Source organism: Lissotriton vulgaris, chromosome 2_1, assembly GCF_964263255.1.
Source record: "Lissotriton vulgaris chromosome 2_1, aLisVul1.2, whole genome shotgun sequence".
Taxonomy (NCBI): Eukaryota; Metazoa; Chordata; class Amphibia; order Caudata; family Salamandridae; genus Lissotriton; species Lissotriton vulgaris.
This window is the reverse complement of record NC_141687.1, coordinates 80,755,303-80,779,850: the sequence shown is the minus strand read 5'-3', so window position 1 is coordinate 80,779,850 and position 24,548 is coordinate 80,755,303. Positions and strand designations below refer to the sequence as shown.

At 46.8% G+C, this 24,548-nt stretch overlaps 1 protein-coding gene across 2 annotated transcripts in view; it reads left to right on the top strand.

Moving 5' to 3' along the window:
- Window positions 1-290: 290 nt before the first annotated feature.
- LOC147729596 (uncharacterized) overlaps window positions 291-24,548 on the top strand; it is an 82,300-nt gene continuing 58,042 nt past the window's right edge. Inside the window, exon 1 of one of the 2 annotated variants that reach the window (XM_086958462.1) lies at window positions 291-368. The gene's annotated coding sequence lies outside the window, so the exon portion shown is untranslated. Of the gene's footprint in view, window positions 373-24,548 lie in introns of both variants that reach the window. The other variant, XM_086958463.1, reaches the window with a different exon arrangement.

Sequence of the window (24,548 nt, the reverse complement as noted above, 5' to 3'; positions counted from 1 at the left end):
CACACATGCACTGAGCTGCGTCTGAATTTGCCCCCTTAATGAAAACTCGTGCTTTCCGAAAAATGAGGAAGCTGGTCTAGGACGGAAATTGAGCAGCTGGGACCGAGAGCGGAGGATCGATGCTGCTCTTTTTTAACAGCTGCAGCACTTAACTGAGTATACGCTGGAATCGATTAAGGAAGTGGAGTTGGAAAAATAAAGAGACCGATGCCAATCCATCTGTCCCTTAAATGGCCATTGCACTCACGGCAGTCTTCGTTCTTGCCGCAGATCAATGACGTCACTTCCGGCGCTCCCGGAAGTGCGTAGGCTCTCCATTGAGGATCTGCGGTTCGAGTCCCAGCCAGCCCGCAGACTGATGGTTTACAGTAGGTGATTTTGGCATTGTGTTCGAGGCAGCTGTGCTTTTTAAAAATGTATTTTAGTATTGTGATGGAGTGAATTCGGCAGTCACCATGACGACAAAGCTTGTTTTCCTTTGCAATACTCTATTCCTCGGGCTATGAGCAGGTCTGTCCGCAGTTGTTTAAAGAGTCTAACAATCGGATTCCACTAAACTATGTGTTTATGGAAATACTCTATGAAGGAAGTGCAGCCTGGGGGTACGGAAAGTATCATATCACAGCAGCGCCACCCGGCATTCCGCATTCATAAAAAGTTTGGGGGTTTGTAGGGCTTTTGGATTTTAGGGCGTACATGGTAATTTTAGGGTTGAGGGTGGGTTTGTGTTTTGGGGGGCAGGTGTAATTTAAGGGTTTAGAGCATGTTTGGGTTTGGGGTGCGAGGGTTAATTTTAGGGTGTGTTTGGGTTTTAGGGTACAAGGGTTAAGGGTTTTTGGGTGTGTTTGTGTTTTGTGTGCAAGGGTTAATTTGTGGGTTCAGGGTGTGTTTGGGTTTTGGCGTGCAAGGGTTAATTTGGGGGTTTAGGTTGTGTTTGGGTTTTTCGGTGCCAGGGTTAGTGTTCGGGTTTAGGGTGTGTTTGGGTTTTAGGGTACAAGGGTTAATATTAGGGTTTAGGGTGTGTTTGGGTTTGGTGTGCAAGGGTTAATTTGGGGGTTCAGGGTGTGTTTGGGTTTTGGGGTGCCAGGGTTAATTTTAGGGTTTAGGGTGTGTTTGGGGTGCAAGGGTTAATTTGGGGGTTCAGGGTGTGTTTGGGTTTTGGGGTGCCAGGGTTAGTTTCAGGGTTTAGAGTGTGTTTGGATTTTGGGGTACAAGGGTTAATATTGGGGTTCAGGGTGTGTTTGGGTTTTGGGGTGCCAGTTTTTTCATAGAGTTGTCCCCCCCCCCCCCCAAATCCAGTGTACCCCTGCTCATAACACTAGTTTACTGACGCTGCTGAATTAATATAGGTTGCTCAAGTGTGTATATCTGCCAAGGAACCCCATAGCATGGATGACACATTCAACGCTAATCCTAGCTTTTTAGCCACATGTATAATCTTGGGCCTATAGCTTAGCTTTTACTATTGAAAGTATGTGTTTAAAAATTCTACTGTGCACCCAATCTGAATTATTACTGTGCTTTATTAGCACCCCACCAGAACAAATCACGTTTAGACTTTTCCATCTCTAATGCATGCACATACCTTCCATACACCATACATCTCAAACTGGGACACCACTGCTTTGCCCTACCTCCCCATTGAGACAGTGGGGATATTTCTATCCTTACCCCAAAGTCAACATGTGAATGTTGTGCTTTAGAGTCATAGAGATTGTTTCCGCCTGTCCTTTTTCAGCCATGTGAGCATTCTTTCCTTATGCTTTGGAGATCAGGGGAACAGTCTCTCCTTATGCTCTGGAGATACAGGAAATCTCCTTGTGCTCTTGAGACATGGGGAATGTTCTCTGTTTGAGCTTTGGAAGCACAGGGAACCTTCCATTTTCCTTATTCGAAGATGAGTGAACGTTCGAGCCTCAGATTTCCTTGTAGACAAAGGGAATATCCCTGTCCCTTCTAAAACCAGATCATCTTGCATGGCTGTGACCAGGTCATTTTCATCTTCGAGGGAAGGGATGAGGTGTTTAGCCGTACTGGCCAGCATTCATGCATATGTCCATTCTTAAAGCATAGTGTGGCTTCCAGTAGTGGAAAACCAAAGGCTGGTACAGCCAAGCCTTCATGTTTCTTTATAGAGTCCTGCGAGGGATGATGGAGGTGTACATGCAGGTCACAGCACTGGAATGGTGGTGATGATGTAGACCATCATTTAGGGGCCCTGGACAGCATTTGTGTGAATCTCAATAGTGATGTCATAATGGTTGCTCTGTGTTAGGATTGATTTGAAATAAGAAGAAATGCAAAGTTGTTCTCGAGTACAGAATTATTTTAAGTGATAGTAGAGCTGGAGAAAGGTCTAACAGTGAGAGCTTGAGCCATAATGTTTGGCCTGGGACGCAAGTCGCAGCTAGGAGAGTCTTCTCTAGCAAATACTTTTTTTTGAAGTGACATCCGGTATTCTTCTTTGAGGTTTCCTTCCAAGATATTCCTTCTGGCCCGTTTTCATTCACAAACTTTCATTCAGAATGTCCTGGAACCATTCTCTGTATCTACTTTCTCTAAATCATTCCACTTCTTCTGTATTGCTGAATCTTTTTTTCTATGAGATTTGTATTTTATTCCTTGTTATTCTTATGTCCTCAGCTGTTGCTCTCATTTGGATGAAGCTTTTTAGTCCCCAGCCCCACTGAATTGTCTGCAGGCATGATCAAACCAGGGCTCATTGTTGGTTTTTTTGTAGTGTTAAGTCTATTCTTGTTTAATCGTCTTATTAATTGTGTTATGACGTTCAAAAGTTTTTGATAACGGGTAACTGAACCAGTTTCCCTCTTTGAATTACTCCTGACAGTGCACCAAGCTTTCAATACTAAAGCCCCTAAATGCCTTGGTGACCGGTTTTGCCACTACCTCCCTGTAGTAATGGCATATTCCTTTATGGAATACTAGCAGCCCGCCCCAGCGTTGCCTGGGCCAGAAGGGGGCTGGGGGCTGCATTTTTACCCCGGGGCAGAAGGTGGCTGGGGCAGCATGTTGTCGAGCGGTGCACCCGCCGACTTCCTCCCGCCCGGACTCTAGCAACATCCGATTTAAGTTAAGTAGCAGCCCGCGCGGCGCACCCGCCGACTCCCTCTCGCCTTCCGCCCCAGCAACATCTCCAGCAACGTACCTCTCACTGCTCCTCCGCTTCCCGCCGCTCCTCCCCGCGCTGCCACTGCTCCTCCGGTTCTCGCCGCTCCGCAGCTCCTACCGGCGCTGTTGTCCTCCGCTCTTCCTGGTTCTGGTGAACGCCGCCCCTCTTCTCACGCAGACGTCGCTCATGTCGTCTGCTCTTCCTGGTTCTGGTGAACGCCGCTCCTCCCCTCACGCAGACGCCGCGGCCGGCGCTAGTTGCAAGGGACTACTTTTTTTCATTTATTAATATTTTAAACAACGTTTTATTTTTATTTTTATGTAGCCTATATCCTTCTGCTTCCTCTGAGGTTTTCTAAGATGTCTTGGGTGTGTAGATTGGCGCTGTGGTTCCCGAGATTACCTTGCCCAAAGGTGCAAGTTCTCTCTTTATAATAGTAGTATAGATGATGTAGGAACATTGTGTATGTAATGTTCAGAATGTAGTAAGTAGAACCTTGTTATGTGTTCTCTGTAACTTTGTACAGTTGAGAATGTTATGATTGTCACTTCTGCAGTCAGCTCCACCAGATCTGCATGTTTCCTTCTTCTACGCTACAAGCTATTCTAATAACAAGCATTTACAATGCAATGGTTTTGCCTTTGTTAAAGTTAGAGCTATTGGCATTGCTCTTGACATTATTTTTATTCATGTTTTTTTTAACATAAATAAATGGCATTGTCATATACAATGCCACTAGCTTTATCTCTCGCAAATGACACACACAGAGCCCCCACACACACACACACCGAGCCCCCCACACACACAGCCCCCCACACACACAGCCACAAAGAGCCCCCCCCCCACACACACAGCCACACAAAGCCCCCCACACACCCACACAGCACAAGCAGGCAACAGGGGCACAGGGAGGCACAAGCAGGCAACAGGGGCACACGGAAGCACAAGCAGGCAACAGGGGCACACGGAGGCACAAGCAGGCAACAGGGGCACACGGAGGCACAAGCAGGCAACAGGGGCACACGGAGGCACAAGCAGGCAACAGGGGCACACGGAGGTACAAGCAGGCAACAGGGGCACGAAAACTGAGGCACAAGCAGGCGACAGGGGCACGAAAACTGAGGCACAAGCAGGCGACAGGGGCACGAAAACTGAGGCACAAGCAGGCGACAGGGGCACGAAAACTGAGGCACAAGCAGGCGACAGGGGCACGAAAACTGAGGCACAAGCAGGCAACAGGGGCACACGGAGGCACAAGCAGGCAACAGGGGCACACGGAGGCACAAGCAGGCAACAGGGGCACACGGAGGTACAAGCAGGCAACAGGGGCACACGGAGGTACAAGCAGGCAACAGGGGCACACGGAGGCACAAGCAGGCAACAGGGGCACACAGAGGCACAAGCAGGCAACAGGGGCACACGGAGGCACAAGCAGGCAACAGGGGCACACAGAGGCACAAGCAGGCAACAGGGGCACGAAAACTGAGGCACAAGCAGGCAACAGGGGCACGAAAACTGAGGCACAAGCAGGCAACAGGGGCACGAAAACTGAGGCACAAGCAGGCAACAGGGGCACGAAAACTGAGGCACAAGCAGGCAACAGGGTCACGAAAACTGAGGCACAAGCAGGCAACAGGGTCACGAAAACAAGCACAAGCAGGCAAAAGAGTCACAAGCAGGAATTGTAATTTAGTCGGGGCTGAAGTGGAGAACGGTCAGTAGGGTACCAGGCCGAAAGGTGAGAGGGGCTGTCTGCACCCCAGTTTGGACAGTTTCCACTACCCAACAGGGATTGGTGGGAGGGGGGCGTACTTCTTGCTTGCTTTGGGGCTGTTACTTCGGGGACGCAGTGCACGCTCTTGCCTGCTGCCTGCTGCCACCGGGACACAACAGGCAGGGAGAGGACAGAGAAGCCAGAGGAACATGTGTAGCCTCAAAAAACAATGCACCAGGCTTATAAGACGGCAGAGCAGCATGTGTGGCATCAAAAAACAATGCAGCAGTCTTACAAGACAGCAGAGCAGCCTTACAAGACAGCAGAGCAGCCAGAGGAACACGAGTAGCCTCTAAAACAATGCACCAGACTTACAAGACAGCAGAGCAGCATGTGTGGCATCAAAAAACAATGCAGCAGTCTTACAAGACAGCAGAGCAGCCAGAGGAACACGAGTAGCCTCTAAAACAATGCACCAGAGCAGCCACAGGAACATGTGTGCCTCAAACACAAAGGGCTTATTGCCACTAATTACAAACATTTTAATGAAAGATTTTGGCAGTATGGATGCAACAAATAAACAAAAACTTCGTTTTAGACAGACATCAGATCAAGCAGTGGGTCAAAGAATTTGCTTTACAAACTACTATTGTACAGTAGGATCCGCAGGTCTGCGCACATTCACTACAATTATCACGTAGTCCAAGTATCCCTGACCCGGAGTCAACTGAATTTCTTGAAGTTAAAAAAATCTCAATACTTGAATCACCCACTATTGGAATGTACAAATAACTGTTTACTTTTGTGCAACAATATATTCAATGCAACTCAAAGATCACCATATTTGCAGCATCTATTGTATTTTTAACTCTTGCCAATCACTTAAGCTAGTACAGGCCTGACTTTTTACTGACCTTGCCTCCGCCTTACCAGATAATCTGGCCGTCATCCATTCCTATGGACTACTAGGGGTTCAGTCCTGACATGTGACTGACCTTGCCCCAGCCCTATGGACAGCCAGAAGCACAGGCCTGACTTTCCACTGACCTTGCCTCTGCCTTACCAGATAATCTGGCTGTCATCCATTCCTATGGACTACTAGGGGTTCACTCCTGACATGTGACTTGCCTTGCCCCAGCCCTATGGACAGCCAGAAGCACAGGTCTGACTTTCAATGACCTTGCCTCCGCCTTACCAGATAATCTGGCCTTACCCGATTGACCTTCACCCATTCCTATGGACCACAAGGGGTTCAGTCCTGACATGTGAATGGCTTTTCCTCTGCCCCAGCCATAGGCGTACCCAAGGCACTTCTGACACGTGACTAATCTCAAAACTCTTTACTTGGCCAGTTCCTGGCATAAAAGTTTGTATAAAAACATTGATACATTTCGGTACATATAAACACTAAAATATAAAATTCAATGCGCCAAGCAGCTATTCAAATACAAATATTGTAATAGAGAGGAAGGGGTTTACGCAGGGGAGCAAGGAAGATTGTTATCCAGTGAACTATAGTCTAAACAACAAAAAGCCTCCCATAAATGAACTGAAGTGACGTCCATTTGTAACCTCATAATATACACACAAGACTTAAGTGAAGGAAAAAAAAATACATAAATAACGAACTAACAGTGGGAAATGAGCAAAACAAAAATTGTGACACAGGCATGTAACGCAAGAAGAGTTTGCATTACTTGCAAGTGGAAATGCATACACATGCCTGTCACGTGACTAGCTTGAACACACGAGATGGTGAAGCTGGAGCATCTAAAGACTAAGTGCACATGGACACCACGGATGCACCTGGTCCGCCGCCCTGTCAAGTTGTGTAGGTCGTTATGAGCCTGTTTCTCTTCATAGCGCCAAGTCGGCAGCCTGGCCCCTGTCTGCCACTGACGCAGTGCAACTTGTGAGCCAGTGGCCCTTCCTTGTGACTGACTCTGACCCAGCGCTACTGGCCTTTCCAGAGCAATAGTCTGCCCTTTCCCTAACTACCGCCCAGCTAGTGACTGACTCCATTCAAGCCCAGCCTGCTCCTCGGAGGCTCCGACCTGCAGAGGAAACACCGCCCGACATACCCGAACCGCCCACTCACCCCTGGGGTGCCCCGGTGCCAGTGGGGCACCCTGTGCCCGCCTCACCTGGGGAGAGGGCTCATTCCGTGGCTCCTGGGGGGCTCCCGACCGTCCAGGAGGTGCTTAGGAGACAGGGGCCGCGCCGGGGACTGCAGCAGGGGCCAGGGGCAGCCCAGGACACTTACCGGGGCAGGAAGAGGTACCAAAGGGGGAGGAGCTTCCTGCCTTTGTTTGTCCTAGGAAATGCAGGGGTCGTTCCTGCCCTGGAAGTGCTGAGCCAGGGCTTCAGGGACCAACGTCGGACTGTGTCTGTCCTGGTGCGGAAGGGGGGTAAAGGGATGCAGCGCGGAGACATTAGGTTATTGGGCATTAGTGTAGCATCGCGATCGCCAAGCGTTCTAAAGATCTGGTCACACTAAACAGATCAAGTATTTAATGGGCAAGGCAAGGACCTGGTCAGGATGGGCTTCGTCACTTGGAGAACCCCTGAAAGGAAGGCCAAACTGAAACCCACTGGGCACCTAGAAACTAACTCGTTCGCTTTACATTTCATATACTTATGATACAGATAATGATTTCTCACAGATGAGTACAGTGAGTGAATATATGTCAAAGGGCTGACTACTCCGCCCCCCACCCCCGAAATCTGAGGCAAAGAACGTACCGTCATTTTCGCTTTACCGAACTCTCAATTGTCCCCAGTTAATGTTAAGTTACTTTGGGTGTCTTCATTTTTTCAGTTGTATATGGCGCGCATGTCGCTAAGGAATATTAGCTTCACATGAGCTAAAGATTCTATCACAAACAGTCCGTGTTCATCGAAGACAGGGGAGAAGTTACTTAATTAGCCCAGAATTAAAGGAAAGCGAGCAGGCGTTGGTACTCGAGCTCCCCTGTACCAAAGTCGGCAGCTGGGGTACTAATTAAGCCACACCATATCTTCTCGTGTATTTAAAGTGTGTGTCATAACAGACTAACCACATTTAAAGAAGGATAAAAAAACCTGGATAATAATACTAACGCGTAGAACCCTAACAAAATATGCGTCCCTCCCACTTCGGCTGCTACGCCGGGTGCCAGCGACATCTAGCGGCCAGAAGATTAGGCTATTGGAGGGAGGCAAATATAAGCACTTAACTTTCTGTGCTTTGAATTTAAACGCCGTCATTTCACTCAAGGGAGAAATTAGCTTTCCTAGTGTTGGCCGGGGATGGGTTCTGAAAGCGCAGAGCTATAGTCACTTTTGGCCTCCTGCAGGCTGCACTCTTCTCGGACAGATGCATTTTGTTGTGGGGGTAAGAAGACCTAAAGAACCCCGGGGGGTCTCGTTTATAGGTATGTAGATGTCCATCCCCTCCGGGTCCCATAACCCCATTTATTGCAGCAGGGGGTGCGTGGGGATCAGGGAATGTGGCCCCTTGTTACTGGGAGGGGGAGGTCAGAGATTAGGAACCGGGATTTCCACTTACAAGTCGTTAGCACGTGTTGTAAGTACTTAACTGCCCCAACACTAAACTATGATGCAGTCCTAGGTAACCGGAATCACTTAATACCCTCCTCCAGAGGAAAACAAATGAAACCATAGAAGTAATAAAAAAGTTACGACTCACAAACACCTTTACTACTTTCACCCAAGTAGTGTATACACATGAGGAAGACTATAGAGACTCTGCTCTTGTGCTCAAGGGCAACATCGTTATATATTATAAGCTAGCAGGTGCAGCCCATCTAGTGCGAGGCCTGTAAAAGCCACCGATGGGAAATTAGAAGACAAGAAACCGCGCTCATGCATCGGAGAAGAGCGCTGAAGATCACCATTGAAGGGAGGGAGGGGGGGGGGTCCTTATACAACACATCGTGTGTTTATGGCGAGCTGGACACCAAGCTACAGTTATTGCTAAAAAGTAATGCCAAGTTCTCCCCCCCAACCAAAAAAACAAGCATTGTAATATAGAAAAGGAACCCGTTAGTAACGGAGATAGACAAAACACGGAAAATACAGCAAGAAGTAAGAAAGAAAAAACACGCACACTATTGAAAAGTGGAGTAGGGTGAATACACGCTCTACCGCATACCGTGTCAAGCGCGCGAACAGAGGTAGAAAGGAGCACTAACTATACCATAGGCCCCTCAATCTACAGATCCGCCAGTTAAATAAACACGGGTCAATATAATGCAGTACCAACTCATTGTCCTACGGACTTGCCACGAAGGGTGCGCACAGTTATGTTGTGAATTGTATTCTGAAGGAGCAATGGCCTGATCTAGCAATGAGCTCCATTCATATCTGGGGAAGCCTTCTCTGAGGAGGCGTCATGTACAGTGTGACTCTGGGCAATAATAGCTCGCTTAATCTCCCAGACGACCCCCGGCGCCGGGACACCTCTCCGGAGGCAGCGCTCCACAACTGCTGCTATTTCCGGCACCTCACTTTAGCGTTTCGAGGAGGGACGTCCCCGAAAGTGCAGTAGCAGCGTGATGGTTGGTAGTTGTATTATTACTATAATTGAAAGCATGGCTGGGGCAATGTGTGTATACTGAAATTGGATATAAAGGAAGGCCAATCTATAATGAGTAAGCCAGACCTAAAATTACCAGACCAATTTTCATTGGGAATGCGTATTCCTCATGGCACTAGGCCACGAGGAAGTTCATTGTTTGGGACTTACAATGCCTCTGAGGACCTTGTTTCTTGCATTTGCCTGATTTACTGCACTAATTAGTCATGGTACACATTAAAATGTCCAAACATTATCCACCCGTGTGTTTTGTTTAAGTCGAAGGAGTCCTTTTCACTTAGTGCATTTTGCTCCTGCATTTGAAAATTATTCTGTGAATCGGACAATACATTCTCTGTCATCAAAGTAAAGTAACATTTAATTTTAATTTCAACGGTGAATACATAGACAACCTCTCTACCTTTAATACACATATATCATGTCCTGGGTAGAAATGCAAACACCCTTACTGTATAATGAGTGCGATTGCAGGGTGCTCTTTGGGCGCTTCTGTGCGCCGCACCAGCAGCTTCAGGCGCATAGTATCCGTCCACGCTGGCCGCACTTTTTCTGACTTTCTTTCAGGTGCAGTTTGCTGGTCATATCATAGGCTGGCCGAAATGGGCCAGTCGGATGGCAACTGATCTGGACGTGTGCGAAATACGTTTTCGTTTGTAGTTTTAATTCCCTTGACTTAAATAGAAATTAGGGCAAAATCTGAGCTACTCTCTCTAACCATATTCCACCTTCCTCCCACGGAAGAATTTGTGAATGTTGATGTGCAAAGGAGTCTCCTGTGCTGTACACGGGCAGGGGATTATTGGAGGCGGCACTGATATTCAGGCACTAGATTTTGTCCTTGATAAATGGTAATTATAAACTAATCTCTCGTGTCTGAAGCCCTCATGAATCTCTGGAGGGTCGCAAGGTCATGCGATGATGAGATGAATACTCGGGTGTGGGCGCCTAATTACAGGTCGGCCTCGTGGGACGGACCAAAAGTACATCTATCCCTTCCAAAACAAGAGAGCAACGAAGAATGCCGCCGACCGGGTCTGTGTCAAGGTGCAAGCAGCCAAATGCCACAAGAGTTCGAACCTCACGAGCGCCAAAGTTGCACGAACAAAACGTGGGCCGACCCGGGGCCACATGCGGAGAGGGGCAACTCACCCGGCATGGCATCCTCGCTCATGTGTGATACACAAGATGGCCTTCCCACTGATGAACTGCGGCCATAGCCTCCTCCTACCATCAGCCCCGGAAAGCACTCCGCTGCAGGGGACCCACCATTGCCCCGCAACATACATCCCCACCTTGATAGCCATCCCATTCAACGGGAGACGACACCGGATAGCGATTCAGGGCACTAGCTGAGATCAGGCCTAGGGGAGAGAGGGGGACTCCGAGTCCCATTGCTCGCAACTTGCCAGCAGACGGGGTCACCGTCGGAGGCCAAGTTTTGACCTTCGACTAGTGTCGTGGGCTGCCTGTAAATCGGGCGTAGCATCCAACGTTTTCCCCATATTTATATCTGCGAGACCGTACGAATCTGAGCTACATTCCATTAAGCCACCATTCTCAAGAAAAGCGTGGCGCGATCAACCCTTTTACCAAAGAAGTAGATTCCCGCCGAGATGGATCAAGCTCCCCTCCCCCGCGCCAGACCGCCGACCGGGACCCAGCATCCCACGACCCGAACCGAAAACGCCAAAGAGCACAACGTGTGTCTGTCAGAGCGCTGGGCTCATAGGCTGAATACTGTGAACCACAGAGGCGGCTGCAACTGGCTCGCCCGCACAACACTGACGCTACTCCTCACCCCCCCCTTGGTCGCAACCATTGGGGCCCCGTGCAACCTGGTCATGCCCAGGGACGAGGCCGGGAGGGAGGCGAGAAAGCAGCACATACCTGGCATCGTCTGACCACAAGACGTACACGACGAACAGAGCAGCGCCGCACGACGAATAGACAGAAAGGAGGCAACAGCGCAGAGCCAATTAGAAATACATCAAACAACAAGCGGGAGGGGGAGCAAGGAAGGTGCCGGCAATGCCGGACCAGACTCGGGGGCGTTCCCGGCGTCGCGTGACGTCGGCAAAAGCCAAAGAATGTCGGGAACGCCCCCGTGTCTGGTCCGGCATTGACGGACAGGCCCCTCGTCCAATGGCAAGGCTCCATTTACGGAGCCAGCCAATGAATGACGAGGGCCGACCCAAACACACACACACAACTCAAGAGGTTTTTTGGCACATGCGCAAAGCGCATGGCCAGTCAAAACCTAAAAAGGGAAAATCTTTGTGTTTTGAAGTTAAAACGGCAAACTTCTGAATTTCATTTCTCCATGGACATTAACCACTTCGTGAGTACTCAAATGCTACTTTCAATGAGCATTCCTAAATTTGTGTTGTAACTGGCACCGAGAAATAGTATTTTTTTTTTCTCCGTTGTGTGTTACTTGCGTGGATGCTCGATCTTGGCATTTTTTTTTTTTTTTTTGCTACGGAGGTATGAGTACTATGTAGGACAGTTTACGGGCTGATTGGTGGAGTTGCAAAAATTGCATCGCTGTGATTCATTGTTTGCCGAAAGTAAATTTTTTTGGAAAAAAGATTGCTGTGACATTGGAGTTTGCGGTTGGTCAAACAACGTTGGAAGTGTTTACCTTTGAATCTGCTTCTCCAGTGCGGGTGCCGTCACCTCAACGAACTTGCGCTGTAGTGGAGTCTTCAAGATTCGACAGCGTCTGCATACATCACACGCAAAGGTCACGCATTACCACGTCTATGCACACGTCACAAATTACGCACGGCGGCCATTTTGGAAATTAACAAACTTGGTTTCCAGGACAACCGAGATCCGAGCGATTTGCCGAGCGCATATCTTCAATCAATCAATCAATCAATCATAATACTTGTATAGCGCGCTACTCACCCGGAAGGGTCTCAAGGCCGCTACTGCTCGAACAGCCAGGTCTTGAGTTGTCTCCTGAAGGCGAGGTGGTCCTGGGTCAGCCGAAGGTGGATGGGGAGGGAGTTCCATGTCTTGGCCGCCAGGTAGGAGAAGGATCTGCCTCCGGCGGTGGCTCTTCAGATGTGTGGTACGGCGGCGAGGGCGAGGCTAGCGGATCGTAGCTGGCGGGTGGGCGTGTGGAAGGTCAGGCGGTCGTTGAGGTACTTGGGTCCCAGGTTGTGGAGAGACTTGTGTGCGTGGGTGAGGAGCCTGAACGTGATCCTCTTGTTGACGGGGAGCCAGTGCAGGTTCCGCAGGTGGCCGGAGATGTGGCTGCGTCGAGGGATGTCCAGGATGAGTCGGGCGGAGGCGTTCTGGATGCGTTGTAGTCTTTTCTGTAGCTTGGCTGTGGTTACGGCATAGAGGGTGTTTCCGTAGTCCAGCCGGCTGGTGACGAGGGCCTGGGTGACCGTCTTCCTGGTTTCGATCGGGATCCATCGGAAGATCTTGCGGAGCATGCGGAGGGTGTGAAAGCATGAAGAGGAGACAGCGTTGACTTGTCTGGTCATCGAGAGGGAGGAGTCCAGGATGAAGCCCAGGCTGCGTGCGTGGTCTGTCGGCTTGGGGGCGGTGCCCAGGGCTGGGGGCCACCAGGCGGTGGGTGATGGCCCAAGGATGAGGACTTCTGTCTTGTCTGAGTTCAGTTTCAAGCGGCTGTTCTTCATCCACTCGGCGACGTCTTTCATCCCTTCGTGGAGGCTGGTTCTGGCGGTGTCGGGGTCTCTGGTGAGGGAGAGGATCAGCTGGGTGTCTTCGGCGTAGGAGATGATGTTGAGGTTGTGTTGGCGTGCGATGGCTGCGAGAGGTCTCATGTAGACGTTGAAGAGGGTGGGACTGAGTGATGATCCTTGCGGGACGCCGCAGATGACTTCGGTGGCCTTGGAACGAAACGGGGGGAGGCGGACTCTCTGTGTTCTTCCAGCGAGGAACGAGATGATCCACTTCAATGCCTTCTCTTGGATGCCGGTGTTGCTGTGGCGTTGGACTAGGGTGCGGTGGCAGACCGTGTCGAACGCGGCGGAGAGGTCCAGGAGGATGAATGCCACTGTTTCCCCGTTGTCGAGAAGGGCTCGGATGTCGTCGGTGGCTGCGATGAGGGCGGTCTCGGTGCTGTGGTTGGCTCTGAAACCGGACTGCGAGGGGTCGAGGGATCCATTTGTCTCGAGGAAGGCGGCAAGCTGTCTGTTGGCGATCTTCTCGATGACTTTGGCAGGAAAAGGGAGGAGCGAGATGGGCGGAAGTTCTTGAGGTCGGTGGGGTCCGCTGTTGGTTTCTTCAGTAGGGCGCTGAGCTCGGCATGCTTCCAGCTCTCCGGGAAGGTGGCGGTGTCGAAGGAGGTGTTGATGATGTCTCGGAGTTGGGGTGTGATGGTAGAGTCGGCCTTGTTGAAGACGTGGTGGGGGCAGGGATCAGTCGGAGATCCGGAGTGGATGGTGCTCATTGTGCGGGCTGTGTCTTTGGTGGTCACTGCGGTCCAGGTGCGGAGGGTGGCGGTGGGGTGCGTTGGTTCGACGGTTGGGTGCGAGGATGGTGTGCCGAAGCTGTTGTGGATGTCGGCAATCTTGCGGTGGTAGAACGAGGCGAGGGAGTCGCAGAGATCTTGTGAAGGGGTGATGTTGTTGTTGCCGGTGCTGGGGTTGGAGAACTCCTTGACGATTCTGAAGAGTTCTTTGCTGTCGTGGGCGTTGTTGTCCAGTCGATCCTTCAGAGATTTCTTCTTGGTGGCGCGGATGAGCTGGTGGTGCTTGCGGGTCGCGTGTTTGAGGGCGGTCATGTTGTCAGTGGTCCGGTCGAGGAGCCAGGCTTTCTTGAGGGTGCGGCAGGTCTTCTTGGAGACCTTGAGTTCGTCGTTGAACCAGGGGGCTTTCTTGCTTCTGGGTTTGCTGGGAGGGTTCTTCAGTGGTGCGAGGTCGTCAGCGCAGGCGGTCAGCCACTACGTGAAGTTGCGGGCTGCTTCGTTGGGGTCCGGTGTGCTGGTGGGTGGGTTCTGGCTGAGGGAGGCGGTGAGCTGGTCGGCGGTGATCTTGCTCCAGCTTCTGTGAGGAACCTGTTGCGGGTGGTGGTGGGTAGTGGTTTTTCTGAAACTGAATAAAACGGATGTCAGCAACTTTCGACATCGGCGAGTGTGATGACTACTGTTGGAAGGAGGATATGCATGCAGCATCATATTCTTGAGGGTGCTCCTATTATTTTCCTGATAAGAAGAAAACTGGAAGTAGTGCTGAGAACAAAAAGCTTAGCACTGTGATATGTTACAGATGTGGTAGTTATTCACATTCTGCTACGTATGAAAAGTGTCCTTCTAAATCTGCAAAATGCATAGAATGTGGTCTGGTGGGTCATTTTTCTAGGGTGTGTAATCGCAAGAATAACAAAACTTCAAAAGAGAAGGTTGCATATGTCCAGGATACGTCCTCTTCAGCCTCAAGTGATTCTGATACTCAAGTGAATTTGGTACAAATGAAAAAAGTTGTACTTAATATCACGGGTGACTGTTCTTCTAAACCTTTGTGTCACATCTCGCTAGGAGGAGTTATGATCCAGTTGGCGGCTGATTCGGGCTCGCCTTTCACGATTGTGTCACAACATGTTTGGAGGGATAAGTTTGTCAACATTATTGGGGAATGGTTAGAACCAAACGATATTGCAGCTGAAGGTTATACTGGTAAAAGTATAGAAATGCTAGAATTCAGAACATTAATCTTCCGCTTTAAGGAAAGGCACAGCACAGGTAAACTGTACATATCTGAAGAGGGGCCTTCTGTCTTGGGGTGGAAGGATTAGAAGATGTTGGACATAATCCTTAATCTCCATAGCAAAGAGCAGGTTTTGGTATCTTGTGAAAGTGTAGACACCAAGAAGTGGGTTTTACAGGAATTTCCAGAGGTATTTGAGAAGCGCATGGGAAAACTAAAAGGTTTTACTCATCAGATTCGTTTGAAAGAGGGAGCATGTCCTAAAGTTCATAAGGCTAGTAATATTCCTTTCATTATCAGAGAAGAAGTCAGAGGAGTTAGACAAAATGCTCCTTAATAAAGTTATTGAACCAGTAGAGTCTGCCGAATGGGTTTCTCCATTGGTCGTTGCCCGAAAATCCAATGGCAAAGCCCGTTTGTGTGTCGACCTCAGGCATCTCAATAATAACATCTTGGTAGACCAGTTTCCTCTTCCCAGAATTGATGAAATGCTTGCTTTGACTCGTGGTGCAAAGTGGTTCTCCACTTTGGATCTTTCGGCGGCATATCATCAGGTGGTTCTTGACAGGAATAGCAGGAAATGTACTTAGTTTTGTACACCTTTTGGGTGTTACAGGTTTAGACGTATGCCTTTTGGATTGGCATCGGCCGCTGCTGTTTTTCAAAGGCTCACGTCTAACCTATTTGGCCACATTAAAGAGGTCGTGTTTTTTCAAGATGATATCTTGATAATGGGGAAGGACAAAGTCCAGCACGATGCTTTATTGAGAGAAGTGTTGTCTATCCTTAAAAACAATGGTTTAGTAGCTGAAAGTACCAAATTTAAGTTTTCCGAAAGGTCAGTTACGTATCTAGGCCACGAAATTGGAGGTGATGGTATTAAACCAAAAAATTCCTTAGTGGAAGCTATACTCAAGGCCCCTGCTCCCAAATCAAAGGACTAATTGCGTTCATTCCTAGGTTTGGCAGAATTTTATGCAAAATTTGTTTATAATTTTTCGCAAAAGACATATGAGATGCGTTTACTGATGAAAAACAAGGTTCCTTTTGTATGGAATGAGGGATGTCAGAAGTCTTTTGAATGTATTAAGAAAGCCATTGCCAATGCACCTGCATTGCAAGGATTTGATCCCCTGGCGAACAATATTGTTACGACTGACGCCAGCGGAACAGGTCTGGGTGGTGTGTTGTCTCAGATCACAGACAAAGGAAATACAGTGGTCATTGCTTTTGCTTCCCGCTCGCTGTCTCCTGCTGAAACGAAGTACTCAGTTATAGAACGGGAGACATTAGCATGTGTATGGGCCATGGAGCATTTCAGAAAATTCATATGGGGAAAGACATTTTTATTGAGGTCGGACCATAAGCCTTTAACAAAATTGCTCACCACGGAGGGTCTGTCCAGCCTCTTGCCAGGATTGCAAGAATGTCAATGAGAATACAAGATTTTGTTTATGAAGTCCAATATGTACCTGGTGCTAAAAATGTCATTGCAGATTTCCTCAGTAGACTTCCTTTGCCACTCAAGGAAATTGAACCTGATCCTTGGAATGATATGTGTGTGGCTGCAGTATTTACTGACTCCCCAGGTTTATCTAAGGACAAGTGGGATCAGCAGAACAAAAAGGATGAAGTATTGCAGACTGTAAGAGACAGAGTCATTCAGGGATGGAGTAAAGATTGTAAATTAGATCCAAAACTTAGGCCATTTTGGGAGGTTTGTGATGAGTTAAGTGTTGATGGGGAATTTTTGTGCAGAGCTGGAAAAATTGTACCTCCAATGGGCATGAGAAATAATATTGTGTTGTTGGGTCATGAGGGACATCCAGGTGTTTCTCGCACCAAGAGGAACATTAACATTTTGTATTGGTGGCCTAGGGTGGACCTGGATATTGAAAGACATGTTCGTGACTGTATTCATTGTGAGAGTGCAGACCAGTCACAAAAAACCCTTAATCCACCTATGTCCTCTTTAGGTTGTCCAAATTTACCTTGGGAGCACATTGCTTTGGAGATGATGGGTTCAGTTATTTGGCAAGATGGCATTTCAAAGTACATTTTGGTTCTTGTCGATTTATTTTCAAGGTGGATTGAAGTTGAAGTGGTCACAAGTGTGGATACACAGATGGTCATCAATTTTTTGGACAAGTGTTTTTTAAGAGAGGGGTTTCCAGTTTCCCTTTTAACCGATAATGGTGTGCAGTTTAAGTCTGATTTGATGAAGAAATGTATGTGTAATTCTGGGATTGAACAAAGATTTACGGCTCTCTGCCATCCTAGGGGCAATTCAGTTGTGGAAAGAATGAACAGAGTTTTGAAAGGGGTTCTGCAATTAGCTAAGAGAGGAAATAAAAATTGGGATGATGAGCTTAACAAGTTGATTTGGTCCTACAGGGTCACGGTTCATGATACGGTTGGGGAGAGTCCTTTTTGATTGATGAGGGGACGATTTCCTCACTGTAGGTTAAATCCTGGTTGAATTGGTAGGAGTAAGAAGTATGAATGGGATCCTGATGTAGTAAAACAGTCCATCATTAAATCTCAATGTAAGAACAAAGTGTATTTCGACTCTAAACATGGTACTAAAGAGGTGATTATCAAAGTGGGACAATGTGTAAGAGTCAAGTCTAGTAGGAAGTCTGGGAAACTACAATCTAAATTTTCGGATCCCAAAGTTATTACTAGGGTTATGAGGAACACGGTAGAGCTAGACGATGGTACTATTCATCACATGAGTCGCATTGCTTTAGCTGGTGATGCTGCTGGTATGAAGAATTATTCTCCTGTTCAGGAGAGAAATTATTGGTGGTTGGAAGTTTTATCTAATTTAGAGAAAGAGAATTAATCTGGAATCCCGGTTGGATCCCAAAAGCACAATCCGATTCCTATGAAGGGTTCAGCAGTTCCTCAGAGTGATGTTGTTTTTTCTCCTAGTGAAAGGGGATGTGACGATGTTGTTGATTCCCAAGTTCAGCCATTAGTAGATGATTCTATTCCCAATGAAGCTTCTGATGTTCTTGATGGTGATGCTGTTAACAAGTCCACAAGGGTTGGAAGACGTATAGTCACCCTAAAGAAACTTCAGGATTTTGTACGATTTTAATGTTAGGTTTGTTTTTATTTTACTTTTGTGTTTATTTAGTTTTATTCTTTTATTCTTCATTTAAATTTATCAAGGAAGGGGGATGTGTAGTAATGGCATATTCCTTTATGGAATATGATGTAGGAACATTGTGTATGTAATGCTCAGAATGTAGTAAGTAGAACCTTGTTGTGTGTTCTCTGTAACTTTGTACAGTTGAGAATGTTATGATTGTCACTTCTGCAGTCAGCTCCACCAGATCTGCATGTTTCCTTCTTCTACGCTACAAGCTATTCTAATAAAAAGGATTGCTTCAAGACTACAGCTCTTCTCTTATTCTTTACAAGATTACTACACTCCCCCAACAGACACTATGATCTTCTTCTGCTAACCATCTGAAACTGCCATCTTTTCAATTGAAATCTCGAGGGGGAAAATCCCTTGCAGTTCTAGGTTCCAATGTAAGGAACCTCCTTCCTAGCACTATGCGTTCCATCGAAGCAGAAGCATTAAAAAAAAAAGAGCTTAAAAGCTCTGAGCCTCTGACAGTCAGTAGGTTGTTAATCTAATTCAATCTCTCAGGAATGTGTTGTATCACAGCACCAGGATGCACTCCTTTGAGTGACGGTTGCGCTCTACAAAACCACCATTTAATGTCAGTTGCTGTTTCCCAGAGCTTTGATTATGTCCAAACACTTTCTGTCCTCTCCAGAGCCCTGTATCATTCTGTTCTGCCCTCTATCAGTGAGGGCAGTTATTGTTTCACTAGTTGTTTAAAAGGATGTTTGATTCATAGAAAACGACAGATGTTTTCTAGTGAATTTTCAGTTTTGAACTGATTACTTATTATCCAATAATGCAGTGCACCTTTTCATTTTTCTCTTTTTTTTTCTTTTGCTTTTATCTTTTCCACCAATAAAAAACAAAACCTAGCAAACCAAATCTGTTGGGTTAAGAATGAAGATACCACACATATTAAAAAAAGTCATAGATTCTGGGAACCAGCTGTTTTTAAAGTGCAAGTGTTAGGACAACCAAAGTTGCTAAAAAAGTTGCCAGACAAAATGCTCGGCAAAAGATATTAGTTTATGTTCCCCACCTTGCTGAAGGGGTCCAGATTGATAAGTCTTTTTTCCTTGCTTCATGGCCTTTTCTTGCATAAATCGCTTTCTCAAGATTACAAACTGTTAGTAGGTGAGCCACCCATAACTGTAACCTGTGGAGGTTGTGGATCGAGCCATGCCGAGGCAATTGCCAATCTTAAAATCGCCGTTGCAATAACAAGGAATAGTTCAGTGTCATGCGTTTGTCCTTCATCAGATAGTCCAAATAGGATCAATTTTGAGGTCAATAAAATTTCGATATTTAATTTACCATATAAAAAATCTTGAATTTCATTTTTGAGAGAACTTAATAAAGTGCAAGTGGCGAACATATGATAGGGACTATATTGGCACAAGACAATGCACAGCGAAGACAACTTGTCCCATGGCTCGTACCCTATTTCACAATTGTCGCAGGTGTATAATATAGCAAATAATAAGTCTTATAAAACTGCACCTGTAGTTTGGCAGACATTAAAACAGTATCAGATGTACTTGGAGCTTGTGAGAGATCGGCTTCTGAAATTACCATCTTTTCTTGCCATTTTCGGGAGACCTTATCAAGGTCATCCTTCATTTCATGATTTAATAGTTGATATAATGTCCCAATACGTATATAAGTCTATGCCTCTAAATTTTCAACCAGCTCTCCTGTCAAAACCAATAGGCCCACCCCTCTTACGCTGTAAAAAATCCCTTATTTGTAGGTACAGGAAAAATTCCTTGTTATTAATGGCAAACTCTATCTTCAGTTCATCAAACGTGACAAAGAATAAGGGAGAAAGGAAGACACCTAGTTTATCTACACCAGCTGATACCCAATTTTGAATATAACCACCCCTAAAGATAACAGGTAAAATCAAATTGTTCTGACTTGGGGTATAGAAATTTAATCTCCATAGGCCGAGCAGCTTCCGCAGCACTGTCCATACCTAAAAGCTCCTAGAAGGCATTTAAACTGTACCTTTTTGTAGTAACTCTGTTCTATTTGCCTACAGAGGTATCCCTGTGCTTCTTGTCCTATTAATAGTTCATAAATAGTGGGTGTGGTTTGTGGGGAATCGTTCAATAGAGATGGAGATGGAGAATTCATCAACAAGATACAGAGATATTGCAGCATCGTGGCCAAAGATTTAAGATTTGGTAGCGCCGACCCACCTCTTTCTTTTGGAAGTGATAAGTACCTGAAATGCTCTCCTATGTTTGGTATAGGCCCATCAAAATCTCGAAAAAATACAGTCAAACACTTTAAGCCAGCTGTTGGAAAATTCCAAGGGGATCAATCTAAAAAAAATATGATATTTTTGGAAAAAGATCATTTTTAAAAGATTGCTACGGCCAATCATAGTACGATTTAAATTGTTCAGCCTTAATAGATCTTTCTTAATTTTAGCTAACACCGGCTCTAGGTTTAAATCTACGATCTTCACCACATTAGAGGATATGCAGACACCTAAATATATTGCTTGACTGCTTACTCATTTATCCGCCCATACAATTTTATCGTTAATAACGATTTGAGTTTTCTCTTTATTCTGAGGGAAGCCCAAGATGCCCGCAAAGAGGAATACTTTCATCTCTATTGCTTTAATGACTGTTTCCGGATTGGGAGTTACTACTGCGATATCGTCCGCATAAGCTAATATTATAATACTCTGCATGATCTTTCTTATAAACGGATCAATATATAAAAACGAACAGGAGTGGAGAACCGGGACATCCCTGCTGAGACCCAAGGGTAATTGGCATCAGTTCCGTCATACCCCCGGAAATGGACACATTTGCTATTGGGTTATAATATAAAGCTGTCACTCCCTGTATAAATCTTGTACCTCTACCCCTTGTTGCATAACCTTCCAAAGATATTGCCAGGAGACTCTATTGAATGCTTTTTCAGCGTTGCATAATATTAAAACCATAGGGTCTCCTGACACTTATAGTGCATTGAACATTGAAATCAGACATCTACTATGGTCGGTGGTATCCCTCCCTGGAATAAATCAGTGTTGTTGACTTGCCACCAGTTTTGCTATGACCTGGGCTAATCTCATTGCCAACACTTTAGAGTATATTTTTGAATCATACTTTATTGGTGTGTGAGGAAGTGCGGGAAACGCAGGGAGGACTCACTGGGGTGTCACCATGGGAAGATTCGCGGCAACAGGCTCCACGCCGAGACCGGTCCTACGTCAGGGGACTACAACAACCATGCCCCTCTTCTGTTTGTTCACAGCAAGACGCAGACGCTGGAAGTAACCCGGAAGTGACGGAGAATGACTCGGGAAGTATTCCCTCCGATCCAATGAAAGGAGGCCGAATTCCAGAGGAGGCGTCGGAGACCGGTGGCACGCTAGCGACAGGAAGGAAGTCGAGTGAGCTGAGGAGTGAGAACAGACCCTGTGCGTGGACATCGGAAAGCAGAGCAGAGATAGAAGACGCGGGACCCGAGACCGAAGACGCGGGACCCGAGACCGAAGACGCGGGACCCGAGACCGAAGACGCGGGACCCGAGACCGAAGACGCGGGACCCGAGACCGAAGACGCGGGACCCGAGACCGAAGACGCGGGACCCGAGACCGAAGACGCGGGACCCGGGACCGAAGACGCAGGACCCGAAACAGAGGAGGCGAGACCAGCAGGAGAACCCGGGGAACCGGACGAGAATTGGTGTGAGGACTGGTGGTGTCCAACGGAGGATGCTGGGGAGCGGCTGCAACTCTGGAGAGTTGCGGCAGAGCCAGTGAGTGAAAGTGGCTTGAGGGAACTGGGAGGAGGGTTGTGGGAAGCGTGTAGTGGAAACGGGTAAGGGGAAAACCACTCAGTACTTTGTGCCAGCATATTGTGTGAATCCTTAGGGGTATATTTGTAACAAGACCCAGAGTATACGCAGTTCTTTCTCCATCTACCCCTTAAACCTGTGTGTGATAATTAGAGAGCCCTTCTTGTATCCCTCACTGCCCTGTACTACCCTAGACACTGAATAAAGTCCCCCCCCCCACTAACCTGAAAAGCCCCACACAAGAAGAGGAGTCCTCTCAGCACCAGATGTGTGGTGACGGGTATAAATCCATCCAACTTAATGCAAATCCCTATCTGACGGCTTCCTCTTTTTCCCTCCTATGAGCCTCCGGGGAGATCACCCTGCCACCAAGGAAGAGGAACTAGAAACATCACCCTTGGGATCCCCGTCGAGTTCTGGTTCATCTCAAGACACCTCGGGAGAAGAACAAGAGGAAAAACTCCCTGAAACCCCCATCAGTGTCACTGTTGAAAATAAAAATCTTCCTTTTCGAAAATACATACAGCCTCCTCGCCTGTTTATCAAACCGCCCTCCCACATGGTGTTATTGGCCGATAGGACCCTAACTCCACAGCTAATTGTTCTTTTTCAGAAATACTACAATTTTAGCAACCGACCTCGAAGGCGGGGGAGTAGCGCCATCATATATTTTATTAAATGGTGCATTCAAATGATTTTTAAGTTGGAGGCGAATATTCTATAAAATTCGGAGACGATAGAGTCCATTCCTGTCGCTCTCCCGGAGGGTAAGCTGGAAAGAGCTAAAAGAGTCTCCTCCCATAATAATTCTCCTTCTAGAGACTCCCCCTCTATGATGGACAAGTTATTTGCGAGCACCGTTTGAAGAAATTCCTCAATATATGGTGAACTTCTCCTAATATCTTGAGTATATAGGGCTTGATTATAAGTTTGAAAAGCGCTTCTTATTTTATTTGAATCTGCGACTAACCTGAGATTAGGATCACAAATTTCTTGTATCTCACTACTCAAGCCTTTCTGCCTAGCTCTGACCGCCAGATGATGCACGGCTTGCTCACTGCATTCGTATGTTCTCTTCTTCCAGACTGTATATTTCTCTGCTTCTCTGCTGCTCTATTTGCAAAAATGTCATCTATTGCGGCCCTGGCTGTTAAGACCCCAACCTGGGCTTCTTTCAAATCCACTCCTTGCTGCAACACTCTCATCAGATTTTCTTCTGCGACAACTAAGCCATCTTGTTTGGTCTACACGTATTGCCTCTCTGTTTTTGTCCGGTTCAGTGAAAATCTAAGTGTCTCACCCTGGAAAAACAGGCCTTGAATGCATCCCTAGCTATATCCGATGTGGCACTGCCAACATTCTCTTTAAAATATGTTGGGATCTTGCTTAAATGTGTTCAGTGGTTTTCGTTAGCGAGCAAGCCACGCTCAAAGCTCCATGCATTTCTAGTTTTACCCCCATTCCTTGGATAGCTAATACTAGTGGGATATGATCCAAAAGGAACTGGGGGTATCTGTTGATTTTTACAGGCAGCGAGGAGCCAATTTGAGAAAAAGAAATAATCCAGACGGGCATGTGTAGAATGTGGAGCAGAAAAATATGTATAACCATGCTCTGCTGGTTTCAATCCAGCCCAGACATCAAAAAACCTGTGTTCTTTAGACAACCCTTCCAGGGCTTTAAATACTCTGGGTTTCCGGACGGCGTATGAAAACTGAGCCAGTATATTCCAATCACTCTGGAGGTTGATATTCAGGTCCCCACACAGAACTATGGGTAGGGTCCGCGATATCAATTACTGGGATAACTGAGGGATTATCCAGGATATTACCATACTCTATGCAGAGGGTAAATTTAGCTCCGCTAGTAGTATGACAGACTACCACAACCCATCGACCCGGAGTATCCACAGCCACATATTTACATTTCAACCCATTGGCCAGAATTGCAACCCCCCCAACCCCCATAGGTGCCCCATGTGACGTTGCACCAATAAGATTATTATATATATTTTTTTTAATTTATTTATAAAGTTTTATATAGCGCAACTTGACCCAAGAGTGTATCTGAGCGCTTACATTTAGGATCTTTGGCTCTGACTTCTAGTTTTTACATTCTGTTTACCTTATTATTCCGTTTTATGTAACTTCTGACCATGCTATGATTTTGTTCAATTTAAAAATGTCAGACATTGCATTTCTAAGTTCCATGTGGCACATGATCACTGATGTTGCTTTGAATGGAGGAAGCAAATGTACAGCATAAAGCAATTCTAAATTATTTCTTGAACAATGATCCAGTAACACCTCATGCGGTTTAAATTTAGGTGTCATAATGATACAAAAGTAATGCTATTTCCATACTTGCTGACAATACCCACACAACTTCTTAGTAAAATTCAAGAATTTACAAAAGAAATAATCTACTGAAAGAATGTTGAACTCTGCTAAAGATCAGAT